General features: G+C 31.8%; 1 protein-coding gene across 10 annotated transcripts in view; it reads right to left on the reverse strand.

The window, feature by feature from the left end:
• LOC125074004 (serine/threonine-protein kinase MARK2-like) overlaps positions 1-20,959 on the reverse strand; it is a 157,564-nt gene that overhangs the window by 64,391 nt on the left and 72,214 nt on the right. For 4 of the 10 annotated variants that reach the window (XM_047685162.1, XM_047685164.1, XM_047685161.1 and 1 more), the window contains exon 1: positions 11,684-11,967. The exons of 3 other annotated variants lie outside the window; for them this stretch is intronic. The gene's annotated coding sequence lies outside the window, so the exon portion shown is untranslated. Of the gene's footprint in view, positions 1-11,683; positions 11,969-20,959 lie in introns of those variants that run through there. 3 more of the 10 variants (XM_047685159.1, XM_047685160.1, XM_047685167.1) reach the window with 3 other exon arrangements.

Genomic DNA, 20,959 nt, shown 5'->3' on the forward strand with positions numbered 1-20,959 from the left:
ATGTGGCTATCACATAAACAAAAAAACTGAAAAAATACTTCTTACGAAATTATTACGTCATTTATAAACACTTCATAAAACAAATCGCCCCGAACGCTTTTGTCTAATTGTTCATTGAATGCGTGCGAATGCTGTCAAACTAAATGGATTATAATCGGTTTAATTATAAAATATACCAGTTTACAAATAAATCGATATGAAAACTAGCTTTTCAAGTATTTTCTTAAATCATTCAGCAAAGCAAAGCTAATGGTTGATTAAAAAAAATAATAAAGTTCCCATCGAAATATTTAACAGCAGCGGCGAGAGTTTGAAATGTCCTTTTTATTAACTTGAAAATTTTCAACGACATTAAATTTCGGCTTCTGATATATAGCCTCTATTTATAATACACAGTCCTGTTCTCGAGGACCTGTTTTATATTAATACGACCAGAAAAACAATACATCATGCTACGTCACCGATACAAATTGTTAAAAAAAAAACACCGTTAATCTTACATGTAAATACTAGTTAAAAAGATATTGAAAATAGAAAGCTTAAACGTACAACCGGTTAGCTACATCGAGTGCTAACATGTGCTAACACTGGAATCAGTGTCTGTCAATTTGTATAGGCAGGTCATTCGTGTAGACGCGTGTGATGATACATGCTATCGAGGCCGAGATACTCGATAAATATTTAAATAAAATATTACTACTATTATTATTATGTACATACCTATGATACTGGAAATAGTACCAAATGATTTTTGAGTAAGTCGAGGTGAGTCATAATTATTGTAATGGTTTTAAACCTAGGGTAAAGAATATTTTGTTTTTGAATAATAACGAAGGATGATATAATGATGTCTTCCATTAAAATTATTACTCTTCAACTTAATTAACTTGACCTATTAAAAAATTTAAAGCTCGTGTCAAAAAAACATTGATAAGTAAGGCCTATTACTCAATTTAGATTATATTAAAGATAAAAGAGCGTGGACTTAGTACTTATTGATTAGTAGGGTATATAAAAAAAATATTTTTACTGACATATTCTGTAATTAAAATTGTGGAAAGAGTAACTACCGAGTTTTTCCGGTTCTTCTCGATAGATTCCACTTTCCGAACCGGTGATAGCTTTACATTTATTTCAACGCAACGTGACGATACGAAAATGCTCTTACGAGCCGACTTAAATAAAGATGGTTTGATTTTGATTTTCAATTTTTTTATTAGTTTCGGTTAAATTATATGAAATTATTTTCATAATACTTTTTAGTGAACACCACAGACAATAAACTCCAAAGATATTTAAAACAAATATAGGATCATCACTACATTCGAAAGCCTTACGTTAGGCATTAAATTAAAATATGTATCATAAAAAACTGTACGGTCTGGTTGATTTTATACACGTTTTTCCACATGGTTGAACAAATTCACGTTTCGGCGACTACACCGGCGACAGCTTCTTAGCTCTCGATAACCGGTTTCACATCTCCTGTTTCATCTCTTTTGATATTTTCGGCTTCTATATTTGGAGTCGTTTTAATTTATTTTAAATTTTAATCATATCAAAAATCGAATTCAATTTTTTTTTATTCAAGTAGACTCATTAAAGCACTCTTGTATTGTCATCTAAAATGTTGAACTAAATATAAAGCTACCACCGGATCGGAAAGTAGATTCTACCGAGAAAAATCGTAAAGATAATCAGTAGTTACTTGCTGATTAAGTTGAAGTGACCCTGTGGTTAGAACACGTAAATCTTAAACGAAGATTTCAAGTTCAGACCCGGGCTTGCGTACATCATATCTGTTCCCATTTCGTGCTCGTCGCTCAAGGAAATCATGCTAAGGAGAAGAGGCTTTTTTGCCAAGCAGTCGATCATTACCACTGTTACTTACTTAATATAACATTGAGAAGTATATACATATAAGGATCAGACATGCCGACATAGTGTTCCACAAAATAAGCCCCAAAACTGTTTAATATCTCCCATACCACAGTAAACAGTCGAGTTTTTGTGTGGGCCATCAACGATAACGGTAGCCCATAACGGTGAGCTCTCGTGGCAGATTAATGTACCCAATTCCGAACGGTACTCGAATTTCGTTATTTACCGGTAATATTACTGTATTTAAAACTAGAATTCAGGAGCGTGGAAATTGACACAATTTCTATTTCATATCGATATTGAAACATTAATTTAAATTACACTGCTCACTTTCTTGTTTATTTCTTTTAATTTCTGGTTCAGAATCATCAACTGATTACGAACGGTTACTATCTACTTCGTCTATTATGCACCAGTAATATTATTTTTTCGACAAACGTGCAATCATGTAATGAAATATAAAAAACGTAGAACTGTATCTTTGCACAAATCCGTAACCAAATAAGATCTTGCTCTCGTGTAGTATCTAATTGAAAATCCTGTTATGCATAGAGACAGATAAAGATCGTAGAGTGACATCTGTACTAGTATCATAAATGCGAAAGTAACTGTCTGTCTGTTGCGCTTTCACAGTTAAACCAGACTGGACAGATTTTAATTAAATTTTTCGAATAACATTGGAAATAAGGGCTTATGTTCATAAAGCATTTTCGTGAATTTCTGAATTCCATATGAACGACGTCGGAGTTTCAGTTGGTTAGGTATATTTGATGCCTAAAAACCCACGGGTAAAAACTAGTTTAACATAAATTTCCAATAAATATACAGAATTATTGATAAAAATATTTCATAGCAATAACAATAACTCTTCGAGACAATGTAGTTCCTAAACAGGCAATGACACCAACGCTTTGAATCAATGTTAAAAAAATAGCCAAAATTATATCAAACATTAAAAAAAAAGTAAGGCCCTCTTAGAACATATGTAGATCATGTAATGTTAACACTTGGATTGAACTATTAAATGCTTACAAGTTTCGATGAACTTATTATATCTACCACAAATCTAAACACTATGCTAACAGAACAAAAGTATTGCTTGGACAATAATGACTGACATTAGAGGCAAAAATAAATAAATAAATTACAATACAATTATTTAATGAGAACCGAATATTATAAATATGAAAGCACTAATATATCGCTTAAGCCAATAGATTTATATCTATGATACAGTTAAAGTTGATATTAATATCAACATTATTGGTTAAAATCGATAACTAATACGATCTGACTGACCTCAATGCATTAAGTGTTGACCTGTACGACCGATACGACAAATTTATGACTGAAATTAATTTTAATACTAATAGTACGATATATATTAATCAAATCAAATAATATTTTACAAACCGAATCACAGTGACAAGAGACAGTCTTTGAAACCTGTCGATAGATCTAATGAAATCATAGAACAATGGTCCGTGTATGTTTGATTGTTGTACAATAATGAATATTTGTATTAAATGTATAAATCGATGGCAATATCAGTAAAAATAAAAATTGTGAAAAAAATAAATAAATAAAGGCACATTGAACAATTAAAAAATATTTAATAAAATATATATACAAGGTTTATTGTTATTTGTATATTACGTCAGCACTTCTTATGTACAACCTTATTTAAAAATAAACGCATATGAATAGACTAAGCGGTATAAGGATAAGGTGAGACATCTGCGAAACATGTAATCAGATTACGAACCAAGTAAATGTTTCACATATATGTATGTATGTGACAGACTCAACTCCCTTTCCAACAGTATTAACGCTTTAGCAAAATATACAATCCGTTTAACAAGTCTGCAAAGTCGCTTAAGACAGATAATAAAATATTGTAGTAAAAATCGCTTAACTGAATAATATTAAGGTCATGTCTGAATTATTTTTGATAACTGATAATACTTATCGTCGGGATTATTATTATCGATATGAAATGTTAAGATGTTAAATAAACCAAAATATTGCTCGTCCGTTCACTCATCACACGAGAACATTCGAAAACAATCGGAAACTTGTACCTACATGTGTTTTATGTACAATTCTTTCATCTAAACAAAAAGCCGATCATTGGAGATCCGCATACTATAAAACAAGAGTATTGTATAAGACTATACACATTTCGTTAAGTACTTTAAAACTTACCGTATTAATAAACACTTGTATTATAATAAAACAAAGAGATGTAACAATGTAAACATGTTTTCAGAGATCTAGTTCTGAATGTCCTCGAGTGTGACTCTCGACCTGGATGTAAGTTACATGACACCTACCTCTTGATCTTAGCTGGTTAGATACTAAGTCAAAGTGAATAATTATCATGAAGTTAATGGTTAAAACGTAACTCGACTGCGACATAACCGTAACCGTCTGCCATGTTGAATTCTATTGACGTCACATACTATGACAATTGATAACACTTCAAGAAATACTTGTTTCTGTTCTGTATTGACGAGAAACAACAAAATATATTACAAATTATGTAACATTACAGTAGGAAGTCATACCCAAATCAGCAAAAAATAGAACACATTTCACTTATAAGTTAACTAGCTATAAGATTATTGAAGGAAAATAGCCGCTATAGAGCTATTCAGTAAGAACAGATTCAGATTTCACGATCGTGAAATATCACATGACAATAGGTTAGGTTTAAAGACATTTATCCTCAAAAAGACGTAAGTCGCTTACATGAGAATACACATATATGGTAATATAACATTCGCGTTCGTTTTAAATAATAATAGCTATATTAATAGCTACCCATTCAACGCATTGTCTTATTATTGTTATTATTTTGACATTAGGAATAGTTTTACATTCGTTAAGTATTGCAATTTTGTTTTAATACAATTCTATGTAGGTATATATTTATGTGCAATAATTTAAAAATTAAATATCAGATATAACGTTGAGATTATTTTCATATAAAAAATCTAGCTGTCTATAAATGATTAATTGATATAAAATTTCACTAACAATTTATGATCTCGCCTGAAACAACTATCGATAGGAAAGTTGTTACGATGCCACATCTCTCTCGCTCCATCACAAAACTTATTTAACTAGAAAGAGGTAAATAATCTCCGCTCAATGACCGGAACGAATTCCGTAAAACTTTCAAAGAACCGGTTTCCTATTAACAAGTGAAAGTATTTTAAATATTCTATCGATTTTTATTCACATATTTCCATATATTTTTGTATGTTAATTAGTAATTAACGCAAACGTCAACAACATTGACACGAAGATATTTAACAATCAAAATTAGATACAATTACATTAAAGTATAGTTTGTATTATTTATTTAACATGCAGTTGACATTTAAGCCGTAAACTAGACGCCATTGATCTTAACAAGAAAAAATACTTCAACAAGTATAATAGCAGGACCACAAAACATTTCCAGGAACAACGAGTAATTATTCTAGATAAACTATTTCTTTAACCGGTGTGAAGTAATCAATGATAATTACATTGTATTCTGTCGGGAACTAGAGGCGCCTTTTTATGCACACATAAGGTGTATTGCGATGCTTCTAGCGAAAGGACTAGGTCCAGTAATATACGTAGTCATCATTAGCTTTTAATAAGACCCTAGTAAATATATTCTTAAAACATTTCAATTGAATAGTTATTTATTTGTATCAACACCATTTACAGTTATTACAAACATACTATATATAGCCAAACAGAGATTACATCATTTTGGTGAAAAAAAAAATATACAATAACAGGTAGAAAAATGACGAAACTGTTATCGGAATTTTGAAAGTAAAATTAAAGTGGAAATAAGTAGTTAAATGTAATAATGTTGTAATATAAATAAAGGTATATTAATCCTCAGCTCTCAATAGTGCACAATAGCTGAGTTATTAGCAAATCGCATGAAGAACGTAATTCTAAGGTTTGTTTATCTTTATTCCTACTTCGATTGGACTATGCTATACGCTAAGTATCTTATAATGTTCCGCTATTCGTTTGTAGGGAAACCTAAAAACATTGCAACCTAAACGTAAATCCATTCACTTTTCACGACACGCCCGAGCCGAAGCCTATAGACACAGACGCACCCACTTAGTCTTGTAATATTTCATAACATATAAACATATAGTACAAACGTACAAAACATCTTCATACGAACGCGTAAACGGCCGCTTACTCACTAATCCGTCGGCTCGTCAATTTACTTCACCTTTGTTAGCTCAGAGTTGAAGTTTATTTGAATAGTTTAAGCGCACACGTTGAATTTTAATATACTAATTTGTATACTATGTTTTTCAATGAGTTATAGTATACTTTATAAAATAAGATCTTTGCAGTTAAAAATTACAATATCCATTAGGATTATATATATGTCGGAGAAGCAGGATGCCGAACAGTTGGGTTCGGGGATTGATCCGACATTTGTAAGACTATGTGGGCGTGCAATGGAGATATTCACAAAATAAAACGTATTTAATATCGTCTAATCACTGTATTCATTGATTCAATAATCGTACACCACAATAATATCAAAGGATTACAATAATTCATCTCGATTAAGAGCAAATGGGTTTGCAAGCAACCATCGCATTCGAGAAGCTTGTCAAAACATAACGACTCGCGTTGCCATGGCACTTACAACTCCATTCGGGGTGACCCGCTCTTAAAAGTAAATCAGCCATCAAACATTATTGCCAACTACTCGATTCATTAATTATCCAAATCAACAACCAAAGTAACCACGCTCCGATATATATATTTTTTTATTTCTAAAACACAAACATTGTCTATTGAATACCTCGTGAATCGATTCTCAATATATTGATAACAATCAAAAACTTTTAAAACATAAAAATAAGCAACAAAACATTTGCAAACGTGTAGTAAACGATTTTAATATAACATTAAGGAACGTACATACTCGTCTGAAAATTACATGTCAATAAATATTCACCTGAGATCGACTGTTTAATTCACCCTTATCAGTGTCTGATAAAGTTGTTATTGAGGCTCGTGTGTGATATTGTAATACGTCGGTGCTTTATTATTGTCAACAAAAATAGGAGCTTCAGTATATATGTATGTAAACAAATTTACTTGATAATAGGTTTTTTTTTATATATAATTTACTATAAAGAATATAATTTTTTTATATATTAAGCTCTATAACATATTATATTTGTCTTTGCGTCAATTTTACACTCACAGATATAATCTTACTCTATTTATTTCTACTATTATTCGTGTGTGTGTGTGTGTGTGTCCGGATAATTTTATTATATTTATGTATGTATCTATGTTTTATTTTAAAACTAAGTATCCATCTATCTCGACCGTATCTTGTAAAACCATGTTACAAGACAATTTCCTCTGCAGTAAGATTGTCTTGAAAAGATCGCTCTGTAGCGGATAGGGTAACATGTATTATTTTGTTTCCACTGTAAATAATATGTACAGTATAATGTGGTTATCAATAAAGTTATCATACAAATGTAAGAGATAAATGAAAATAACATACAGAAAAATTATTAATAAGTAAAGCTTCGATTCGCGTATAAATAAGTAACATAACAACATAATTTAAAGTTACAAAGTTAGTGTGCTTGTAAATATGGCACTGCTAGGTTTCTACTTTGAGGAAAAGGTGAGGAGCTTGTTTCACCATGCTGCTTCAATAAGATGTGTGAATACGTATGTGATAAATTTTCATCTAACACGTGCAGTTTTCCTCACTATATATTACTTAACACGAAATTAATTATAAACACAAATTAAGCACATTATATCCTGTGGTGGTTAGAATCCATAATCTTCGGTATGAAAATAAATACTTATTCTGTCTACACATCTCCACGAACATTCAATTACCGAAACTTGCTTCCTCCGATGTTAAAAATTAAAGAAATTTAAACGACGTACGAGTGTACGTGCTCGATAAAAGAAAACGTAACTACTTCAGAGATTGCGATTATTGTATGCTTGTAATCGCTAACGTTAACGAGCTAACAATTACAGCCTTATTATGTCGTAATGACGCAACACGATTGTGTACGACACTCATTGTAACTACACACAGATCAAGTGCATATACTTGAGATCATTTAAACATTAACTCGTGCGAATGTACCAAGTTCTATACACCATAACTTAGATATTGTACAAATGTATAAATAACCATGTACTACAATACAAGTATTCTTATTTAATACTTTTAATTCATATTGAGTTGATTTTAAACCATATTCGACTAACCGTTACTGCTTTACCGACCAAACTTGTATCCAGGATGAAAGTAAGTCAAACATATTGTCACTTGATCACTCGTTTTAAGATCAATCGGTCAGTGACTAGGGAGAATAGCAAACCGAGCAGGGCATAGCATCAAAATATTCTTTATTAAAATAGGCTCATAAAAGGACCTTTGATTCATCATTTTACATTATTGAATTAAATTTAAAGTTACCACCTACTAACACAGTCCACAACTCCACAAGTATATACGTGCAAACACAAATGCACTCTATGCCCTCACTCTAAAAACCAGATCGACATCTGACACGACCGGAGAGAGTTCAAGAACTTAACTTTGTTTTCGAGACACGTAACTATCCACTGCTAATGTCTTCTGGAGTCTACTGAGAATTTCTCCACAGAAAACCCCAAAAAATTTCATTGTACTGATCCGGGGGGTTTAAACTCAGGACCTCTGGATCTGCAAACTATTATCCTAGCCTCTAGACCAATGAGAACAAAATGTGTATCGTTTATATATATTTGCCGATACTTAATATCTACTAAACATCACCCAGTCTCGAGGTCACGACAATATATTTCGTGTAATACTTGAGTAATTACTATTAAACGAATACACAAAAACAACAAAGGAATTGTTTCACATGTATCATATTGTCTCGAGTTTGAACAACGATGTTTAAATAATGTTTAGCTTTGCGTTATGATCGGAAACACTGACAGCTCTTAGTTTAACTTTCGTCCCTTTTATATTGTTAATTTGTGATTAAAGGACATTATCTGTGTCGTTAAATTGCACATGCCTGCATCCCACTGCACGCACGTACCCAGTATTGTGGTTTTCTTTTTTGGCACTTAACTAATGTTAATATCGTACCTTTTTATTTTCTTTTCTAAACATTTAGAATAATAAATTATTTAAAATTTGTCCTTTTCCATATTCCATGAATTTGATAGTGGTTTAAGCGTCAAAATGTGACATAGAGCCAGGTTAGGTTTTTTATATGTTTTATATTACAGTACATTAGCAGTTAAGATGCACGCGCTCTAACCACTGAGCCATCTCGGTTCTATATATAAGTATGGATGCATAATTACACTACTACATTGACTTTTACAAGATGAACAAAAAAATAGTAAAAGAGGGCGGATGTTAAGTATTATGTTATGACAATAATTCTTTTTTTTTCTTGAATACAATTTATCAATGATACAATAAAAACAGCTATCCATAATACTATGTGAAGGTCAGCAGTCTGCTAACGAGACCGTACCTTTAGCTGACAACTTATCTTTCACCCTTGAACGTTCTCACCCGAACTGAGGTCAGAGATAATTAATTATAAATCTAAAATATTTATTGCTTTAAAGGCAATAACTTTCATATTCAGGTAAAATATTTTAGATATATTTTTATCTTCGTATAAAATGAACTCTTAGTTTCGAATGATTAAAATTAAAACCAGTCATATAATTTTAATCGCATAAATGCACTTCGTCGAAAACAAAATGAATAATTACTATTTCTAAATTTTGATTTTCCTAAATTTATGCAAGTCTATTGTTAATAAGGATGTAAGTATTTAAAGCTTTTAAAATTAATTTCAAGGGACTTCAAGATCATAAGGAAGCGGCTGCATCCGTTATTCATATTAAGATTTCTCGTTACGTTTAAAATATTAATTTTATACTCAAATACGATAAACATCAGCATTTGACCTTTCGTTTGAATTATCAGTTACAGTTACTTTAACGTCTAATTATAAACATTTCGAAAATTTTCTTAATTCAACAAAAGGGTTCGGCAAGGCTGCATACATGGTCATCTATTTTATAATATGCATAAAAATGATAAAATAACAAATTTCAACACGAAAATATTCAATGGTAGCTGACATCACCGAGATACACCTACCCTAATCACACTATCACTATCAGACGCTATCACACGAAAGACTGATAACTCCTTTAACGATATGATAAGGAAACAAGTGGATACTTTCAGCGAAACATGATATGAATCGCTAAATATGTTTAATCTATTTTCAACCTTATGTTTAGTGTCATAAATATCAGAGGAATACGTTTAATAGATTAAAACAATAATAATATTCAGTTTACTCTTTAAATAGGCCAATGCAAGTTTTTTAATACGTTGCTTTATATTTTTTTTAAATATGTAATTCTAACTATACCTTTGTATTGAATTATTTAATTTCTATTTACGTACGACCTTTTGTAATTGTAAACGCTATGATAATACTTATAATATCGATCGCCTCTTTGGCATTCTGAGCTGTAAACACAAATTACTCCTTTAATAGCACTTTTCTTGTCAAGCCGACTTGTTTAACCCAGTACGAGAACTGGGGCAGAGTTTCCAGCGACAGTCGTGACAAGCTACCGTCGATGCGAAATTTTCCTTTAAGTACTCCAGCCATTTTTTTAAACAGAATATAAATATATACCGCAGTGTTTTTATTACAAGGTGATGTATCTGTTTTTATTTGTGGAAAAATACTGCAGTACAATTATACTTAAGTTTTAATTTACAAGAAAGACTAGTTATTTTATATTTAATTATGCTACGTTCAGGTTAAGTGCGCTCGTTTTAAACAATATAAATAACTTAAAGTAACGCAAAATAAGCTTCATTTATATGAACATATACGAATATTTCGTAATAGTCCCAAAAGAAAAATGGTAAAACATTTCCTCTGAAAATGTTTAAACTCCCAGCTTGTACAAAACAGAAAATAAGTATTGTATTCACTGTTGCAATGCCGGATATCAAGGTCCAATTGCCACCGTTTCACTTGGTCGAAACAAAACCTCTCCACTCCGATACGAATTATAATCTCTCGAGCGTAAAATAAAGAAAAAAACTTATCCATTATTCCGATGAGATGATCGGTTATGAGTCACCAAAAATGTATAAATCGCAACACAATTTCTGTATAATTTTTGACGTACTTTCATTTATTAACACCATTTAAAGCAATGTAAAATGACATCTATTACTATTATAATAAAAGTTAAAAAGGCGTTTTTTATTAATCGCAATGTTATTTGCACATTTGCCATGGAGCCTCTTAGCTCGACTTAAAATTTAAACGAGTATCACAGATTAAAAAAACAAAACCTGACTTTGATGCCAAACTACAACTAAAGCTTTTAATAAGCCTTCGTAATTCAATGAAATAAAAAATGCATAGCGCACAAACGAGTTTTGTAATGATCAAACAAATTCCGATAAATATTAATTCTAAGAAAATCTCAACGACACGTACGATATGTAATGAGTCAAGTATAAGTCGAACCGAATATGCTGTATAGAATTCCCAAGGGAAAAGTAACAGGAAGTAAAACAATCGAGCTACCAATGCAAATCTTTCAGACTAATCTTTTCGATTTTCATGTCCTTAAAAAAGCTACAGATGCCAAGTACTCTGGAAAAAAAATCTCGAACAATAGGAGCACCACGAAAAAACCTTCGATACAATACCGATCAAGGTAAGTGACCTTTCCACGATATTAAATCTTAGCAAAACCACTATTACACAGTCACTGTAGATCCACAAGTTATTAACTGAATCGCCGAAGCGCGACGTAACGGCACCGACGCGGTATCGTGTAAAAACTTCTTCCGTCACATTTAAATTTGCAATTTTTGCCACATTACACTAATCCACAAGCACTATTATTGATGTATCACAGAATTTGAGAATGTTAAAAACACCTACTATAGGAGCCGCAAACCGTCCGCCCCGTTCGACGTACAAGAGGAGACTGAGGTCGGCTGCGCCCGCGCCGCCTCACACACCCGGTTATCAGCCTTCGGGGGGAAAGGGGGTAAGAAAGAAAAGTGTTCACGTGACGTGGAGATAAGCTGAAAAATCAATTCGCAAATGCTCGTTTTTCTATAAAATAAAAAGTGTGACATGTTTAAAACAAAAACATTACGTGCACATAACGTGACTTTAGCATCATCAATGAACGATCGAAATGCTCATATAAAACAACGTTTTACTGAAATATTATTAATTTAACTAAACATTTTAACCTAATGGTTAAGTGAAAAAGTTGAAAGAGTATTGCCATTTGCATTTTAATCGTATCAGGTGTCACGAACGCACCTGTACCTTTAACATAGAGGGCATATGGTTCCAGCTGTGCTTATTTGATAATAAAATAGTAGTATTCATTTCTATTCGTCGTTTTTTAGGTATCGAGTTGATATTTTGAAATAATCTCTATACTCTCTATACTAATAATATCTACATAGAAAGCATACGCGATTGATATATGAGTCAAAATCAATTCAAAACACAAAATTATGCTTAAAACTCAACAATAAATTATAGTAATTAATTTTCTAAACCTGGAGCCGCGTCTAGTAGTGTCAGCATTTCATACAGATTTTAAAAGATAACTTTCCTGCAAAGTGCGCAGACGAGGTTCAAATAATTGTTCCTAGGTTAACAAACTTCGCAACCCATGAGAATACCTTCAACTTAACCACATATGAAAGGCAGATATTATGACCGACAGTGATAGAAAGTGGTACAACAACCCCTCAAGGATAACAAACCTTTAAAGCTATGTATTTAAGACTCATTATCGCTCGTTACGACCAGTTTTTAAGGTAATAATTCATTTTGCAAATATAGTAGCTTATTTATATATAAATAAAGATGAAATTAGCTTGATATTAGTTTTGTATGCACTTTACAATGAATGGGTTCGTTATAAAAGGATGGGAACAAACGTAGTGAGGTATACTCGTTCAGGATAATTTTAAAAGAGATTGCACGGAAGTACGACAAAGTGATGTATTCAATATTTTCCAGGTATACTTTGACTCGAACGGTATAAGGTTTAAAATTGAACGACAGAATAATTGGAATGTGCTCTATCTTGAGAGCAAGAGAAAATTTGTTTCCTAGTAAATGTCATAAAGTATAAACATTGAACAATCTAGCGGTATCGTGCGGTTTTGCTTGCTCTACTATATTTTATTCTGTTCAGCTTTCAGTGGTTATATATTAATGATTCATTTCTAACTCCCAAGTCAAAGTTAAATGACATAAATGTATATCGATTTCAAGGTAAGCAATAGCATAAACAATTATTTTCCACATCATTTAAATGTTATATTTTTATATATCCCTAGGTACTTGTTACTTATTGCGTGACATTAATTTACATATAACAAAACTGTAATTACGAATAATTTTCATTAATTTGCAAATACAATATTAAAGTACTACAAAAAAGTAAAGTAAAGTACAATATTAAAGTATCAGTATCAATATTTTACTTGGTAGTAGGGCACTGTGAAAGCCTGGGTAGGTGCGCAATCATATATTCTACTGAAAATACTTAGTACTGTTTGGTTACGGTTTGAAGGATGATTGAGGCAGTGCAAGTACAGGTACAAGAACCTAAAATCTTAGTTCTCTTAGTTTGGGGGCGCATTAGCGATGTAAGGAATGGTTAATATTTCTTACAGGACGAACATGTATGACCGATTAGTATCAAAAAGTTTTTTTTTTTTTAAATCAGCTGCTTAAAAAACAAAGCGTACTAACTATTAGTTCTCATCTTGATCGAAGACAATCGGAGGTTGCTATCATTTCATACTATGATGGCATATAAATTCAGACGAAAATGTCACGCGACAGAGTCAACACTGACAGCTTTTTCAAATATATGTAAGTATGAAACACATAGAGGTATGTATCATCATGATCATCAGCAGACCATACTTGTCTACTGCTGGACATAGGCTTCTCCAATTGCACGCTACTGTGATATATCTTCGGCTACTCGCATCCAGCTCCTGCCAACCGTCTTGCGCAAAACGTCACTCCACCGTGCCTGAGGACGTCCTACACTACGTTTGCCGAGACGCGGTCTCCACTGTAGAACACGTTTTCCCTTTATTTTTTGACAAAATTGATGAATTGAAATTCAATGTTTTGTAATTCCACGTGTTCGTCTGTGCTTAAAAATCGTACTTAAAATAATTATACAAATTTTCAAGCCAGATATTATTAACGCAGGTTGATAAGTGGGTCGACTCACACGGTCGTGATTTTACAAGTGTGCCCATTGTAAGATTTTATCTGCGAGACGTTTTACTATTTATTTTCAATATAAGTAGAATTAAGAAATATATGTATATATATTTACAGAATTTTATATGGTTTCCGCTATTAGTAATATGCGTAGGTTGAATCTTGCAAATGAATTTTAACCTGTTTCCGTTGATTACGTTTTTGTCATAATACGGTTTAGTTTTAATAGACGATTCAATTTATTGGTTTCGTGTAAAGCGTGAACAGACAAGATTTATACAAATTAAACTAACTTTATGTCTATTTCATTAAATTAATCGATATAGATCTATTATAACTATATCATTCATTTTAAATTTAACAGAATCACGTGACTGTGACGGCATAACGTCAACCATCAACCAAGTCAGACATTACTGATATTTTGACGCCCATGTCAAGTTATTAAATTTCAAAACTTTACTTTCTCTATGTACATACATCAAGATTTAATGTAACGTTAACACTTTATTACTTAACTGTCAAATTAACGTCAGTAATATATTTGATTATTTTAAGCTGTATAACTTTGCGTCACGTCACAACACAACAATGGAAACGCGCAACGAATGAGTCAGCGCAGGCTGCGCCGGCGCGTGTAACAGTGAACCGCTATTGCGCCGAATGATCTCGATACTAGTTATTTCTCATTATTTATTTCTTATTTAAAATTATAAGCCTTTTGTTTATAAAATATATGTGTCTTTTTATATAAAGTTGCCAAATAAAACTTTCTATATATTATTTATATACTAATATATTGAATGATTTAATAACTATATATTATATTATCTGATGAAAATGATATTGAGTAACTCCACAAACAACAAATTATGAAAAGCCAAATGCACTTTATTCAGGTAGAAGATTTGTTACAAGCATTTTTCATCAACATTTTAATACAATTAATATTAATTAAATGTACAGCAACCACTAACCATAATACCGTCAATAATATGATGATATTATTAAAATTTAATTTTAATACTAAACTTCATTCTTTGGTGTATTAATTAATTGGTTAAACCATATTCTATGTTATGCTCAACTTAGAAATAATTTATCTACCAGTGAAGTCTCAATCAGACAATATTATCATGCAAATAGAAATTTAAGACTTTTATCATAATTATTAATATTTAGAATTGATAACAATTAGCAGTAAGATTTATGTACAAACCCATAATCAGAAATAGAAAATCTTCACTTAGTCCATTAAAAATAAATTAAGGGCGCGCTCCGATCTTTACTTGGATTAATAAACAATTATTATTATTTTTTAACTGGTGTGTTCTCTTCGTAAGTGTGTATAAGTGTGGACTTTTTGTGTTTGAATTTTAATTATTCATATTTTATATAATCGTTTAAATTTGACATTCGAACGATAACTTTTATCGTTCGAATTCGATTCTATTTTTAATTTAAAAGTTTATGTTACACACAAAAACGTCGTACTCAAATTCGAAAGTATACTATTCCAAGTATAAACCCGAATATTATAGGTTTCAGAGTTCTATGGAAAATATTAATAGGAGTTGCTTTTATGAAAGTTAACAATTTAGCTAGCATACTAAATCAAACTCCAATATATTGTAATATAGTAAGTTTGAATACGTATCCTAACACGAATAAAGCCAATAAAAATTCCTAGTCTCAACATAAGCTATTCTAACCAGCACGTCATAGCTATATACAAAAGACGATAAATAAACCCTATCGTCTGGAGCACAAGGATCACTTTCATTTGTACTAGTATCGTGCGGTAAGTATACAATGGACTAAGCACAATTAAGTGATCGTCGGCCTACTTGCATATATAATTAGTGAGACCGTGCATTAGTGTGGCTCGGCTTTTGGTCGGACAAACGAGTTCAAGCGTGGGAGATAAACCCGAAGTCTAGGTTACAGATACAAGAGGCTGTCTGCTATTTAATTCGCATTAACTATTAACAGATACTGTAAATTATATGTGATAGTTATTGTTGCGTATGTTACAATCCGGAATCGATAGATGCCTTTATAATTCGACACACCACCGACTACGCCGTAGGTCGTGGATCGCATTAGACTCAATCTCAGGACATCACTCAAAGCCAAAGAAGACTCCAATTTCAAAGCACATTCTAATACATAACCACACGGATAGCTAAGCTCTAAAGGTCAATAATGTCAAAAGCATTTACACAAACGAAAACGAAAAGTAAAATTATCAAATAAAATATCATAGTTATATGATCCGTGAGAAGCACTTCCATATTTTCAATAATAATTTGTTCCCCCATTACACTTCGGTGTAAACAGTTAACGATATTAATATGATAAATAAATATAAATTAAAAATAACATCGTCTAATTATTAATTTAATTAAGCTGATCGACTGAATTTATAACAAACCATTTTAATTTTAAGTCGATAAGTTAGTCGGAGACATGTTCCGTGCAAAACAGTTTTTATTACCTACAAATATCGTCAATGTCGGAGAGAAAGTGTGAATATTTTTTTTTTCTTGAACATTTTCACAATGTCAATGACGAATGGCAATTTTTAAAGACTGTTTAAATTTACATCATTTTATTATGGAATGAATAATTCCACAATAGAATGCTAGCAAGCCAATACTAGCAATTAAATTCAGGAAACTTATACGATCTAAGCCTTTACTTTAACTTTTTAATAATAAATAAAATCTAAATATATGTATGTGACAACATATTGATAAAATTTAGTGTGATAATTTAATACAATGCATTTCCTTGTTGGTTAAGCTCACAAGACAAAATTGGAAGAATTAGGCTTGTACTGTAATTCAAGTGTCATTGTATATATATTGTATATGTATTACGTTAAGTAAATTTCATTTATGATAATACCTGATTCAATGAATAAAATGTTACTCTTTAATAACATCTATTTTCATTAGTACAGTATAATAAAGAAGATCTAATATTTCAACGAGACACGTTCATGTTGACAGCGCCATCTAGCTTTTAGTAGCAATATTAAGGAGTAGTCATCACTAAATACTAAATTAACTATCGTTCTAACGCTTATTTAAATATTGTAATAACCCCTAATTTCTAATAGATGTTTATATATTCTCAATATTAAAAAATCAGAAAACTAAGTAAATTTATAGAGGACACGCCACTAAATTCTTCTATTCGCCACGAGATGGCGGCACGTGTATCCGTAGACGACTAACGACTTTTTCATTTATGTTTAATGTTTGGGTAATGGTAATGCCATTAATTTATTGTGATATCGACACGGCAGATGATTTTGTACAATATATAAATACACCTAGTTTCTACTCATCGCTTCGCGTTCGTACATTTTTCCGGGAATAACGTTACCTATGTAATTTTTCACATTTGTAATTAAGTCTAGGCAAACATTTCGATCGTGAAACATAACAAATGACAGACACTCTCGTGAATAGTTTCGTTACAAGATACACAATAACGTTTATCTACACAATTTCAAACTTAACTATTAGCCTGTAATAATCGTAAAATTGGTGAAGACCGATATCCTCTTGATCAGGGCCGGGTCTACCATATGGCTTTTTGGGCTTCAGTCCAGGGCCCCGGGTGTCAAGAGGGCCCCAGCTAAGTCAAGTCAAAGTCAAAAATAGACGATAATGCGAAAGAATCCATAACTTTATTAAAACAGTGTTAGCCCAGGGCTCCCTGAACTTACGGTCCGGTCCTGCTGTTGACGAGGATATGCGAGGTCTCTACGCTACAACAAATACGAGTTATGTGCAATATGTATAAATAGACATTAATTAACAAACAAATGATAGTCAAATGATTTATCATCATCACATTCAGGATTGTAGTAATTTTCCGGTTCATACCGGAATTGTAAGCAACTACATAGTAACAATACAAATATACATAACAAACTTTACTATGCAATTAATTACATAAGCATTTGTTCAAGTGCAAATTATATCTAATATATATAAATACATATAACTACTAGTCGAATTCTGCAATATTACTCTCAGGAATTCAGTCGTCAAACAGCAACGCTTAGTTTTGTTGTGTTCCGGTTTGAAGGTCGAGTGAGCCAGTGTAACTACAGGCACAATGGACATAACATCTTAGTTCGGTGGCGGTTTCCCAAGGTCGGTGGCGCATTGGCGATGTCAGAAATGGTTAAAATTACTTACATCGATAATGTTTAGGGGCGGTGGTAACCACTTAATTTACCAGGTGGCCCATTTGCCGGTCCGCTAACTATCGCATAAAAAAGAGCCCAAGTTAGCAGGGTCTAGACTTGATTCAAAATATGTTTTTGAAAAATCCTTGAAAATTGTTTACAATCTTTAAAGTCGTAACACTCCCACACAACTGTACTTTTAAGCGGTGTGGTTTCGTCAAAGTAAAGCAACAACAACACCAACGCAATCCGTGGCTAAGAGGAGAATTAGGGGCTAAGTTTGTGTAAAGCGTACTGATTCTCCGGCATCAGGAGTAAGTCTCATCTGCCAGATCAGTGACAAGAAGCAAAACCACTTGTGAAAACGATCTCATGGACACATGTAAATGCACCAAATGTTATTTCTTGCAGTCTCAAAATGCTTTATGAAAGGGACGAGGGCTAACAATAACTATAATGATTAAACTCAATTTTGAAGCTTACATAACATAACATAAACGGCCTGTAAATTTCCCACTACTGGGCTAAGACCACCTCACCCTTTGAGCAGAAGGTTTGGAGCATATTCCACCGCGCTCCTCTACACACACGGTGGAATACACATGTGGCAGAATTTCGTTGAAATTAGACATATGTAGGCTTTAAAGCTTACTATCATTTATGTGCCGTACAAAGCAATTATATTTTATAATGAGCGAAATGGCAACAACTGGCAATGCTTGTTATACGTTGCATCGTGTACAGATTTCAAATGATCCCCTTTATAAGTGTCTATATTCGATGCGCTCATACTGGAAAATCCATGAGATACGGTGATTAGTGGCGGAAAGTACAGATAAATAAACTCGAAGCCGTTTAAACATGAAACTTACCGTGTTTTACATATTTATTTTTTTAAGAAGTTCAAATAATATTATACGTTATGAGGAAAATTAACATAAAAAATAATTATAATAAATAATTACTATTCAAAAATGCAATATTTGACTTTGAGACCAAGTAACACTTAAAATTCTTTTTTTTTGTAGTGGCTCTGAAGTCTCGCAGCGATAAATATTATATAGTGGAAGACAATCACAAAGTTATCAATATTTTTTATGAAACAGCGTTGTTACTGGTCGGCTTTGTTATTTTGAAATCGACCGCAACTTTCTAATCTATTGTGTTTAATGCAAAATAAAAACCAGTTTCTCGGTAAATTGACATCGCGAACTGGCCAAAACGACGACGGACTTTCCTTCGTTGTTGCGAATGTTACTAGTTTCGTAAGAATTTAATTCAGTACAGGCTTAACGTACGCCTTTAAGAGTCGTGAATTCATTAAACTATAAAACTTATATATTGATTGTATTGATAACGTTGAATTGCAAGCAGCATTTATTGAATCTCAATACGACAAATACTTATATTCAAAATACTGGTATGTTCTGGTAGTCACCATATATCTATACCTATAAAAAAAAACTTAAAACAAAAAACTTTACGTCAAATTCGATCATGAAAATGATAGTATTATTTACATATTTCGTTTTTACAATAAAAGCAGACCATTTATTAAATTTATATATTATGATAAATTCTATGAATTCAATTAAGATATTTGATTTAATATTTACTGAATTATGATACCAATATAGATTACTTTAAGACACAGAGAACCGACGTAAGTTTTTTTTATGGCTGCATGTTATTGTGCAAATACTAAAAAAAAATATAATAAACTTTATTACACTTGCATAGCACTTATATTTTGATAAAGTTATGCATTAAATTTCTCTGGAAAACTGCAAGGAAATTAAATACCAAGCGTACTTTACACCGAGCTGCGTAAGGTCCGTTTTATTAGTATATACTGAAATTTATTTTCTCTATATTTAATTAAATTTTTTTGTTTATAATAACTTTGTATACTAAATTATTATTAAATTCATTAAAATACATAGAACGAAACTCAAACAAGTAAACGTTTCGTGTGCTTATTAACATATTCGTAACACAACAACCGACTAATAAATACCGATAAATTATAATCTTGTAATTTTGTTGTACGACTGGCTGGATAAGGTAAGGTGAGGTATGCGTAAACAGAAACTTCCAGAAAATTCTGATATACCTCGTTATCGTGTGTAAATTAAACAAGAAAGAAAAAAAAATAAGGAAAAAGTTATAAAATCTTTCATCGCAGTTAATATACGCTTCTAATTTCTGTATACATACATATATGCGAAACGATTACTAAGTATTTTGTTTTCTTTATATTTACAAATTAACAAACCGAAAATATTCCACAGCTGAAGTACATGGTAGTACATGATGCGAAATATTGTTACTCGTGCAGGATATTTTCCTTCCACACGAAAATTGTATTATTATACAATTTCAATGACGCAACAACTTCACGCCGAAATAAAACAAACCAAAATACGAGCGATCTATAAATAAATTTAAATGTTATAAATAAAACTTTCGCACGTTTCGTATTCAAACACTAAGC

The sequence above is a fragment of the Vanessa atalanta genome, chromosome 26 (genome assembly GCF_905147765.1).
Source record: "Vanessa atalanta chromosome 26, ilVanAtal1.2, whole genome shotgun sequence".
Classification (NCBI taxonomy): Eukaryota; Metazoa; Arthropoda; class Insecta; order Lepidoptera; family Nymphalidae; genus Vanessa; species Vanessa atalanta.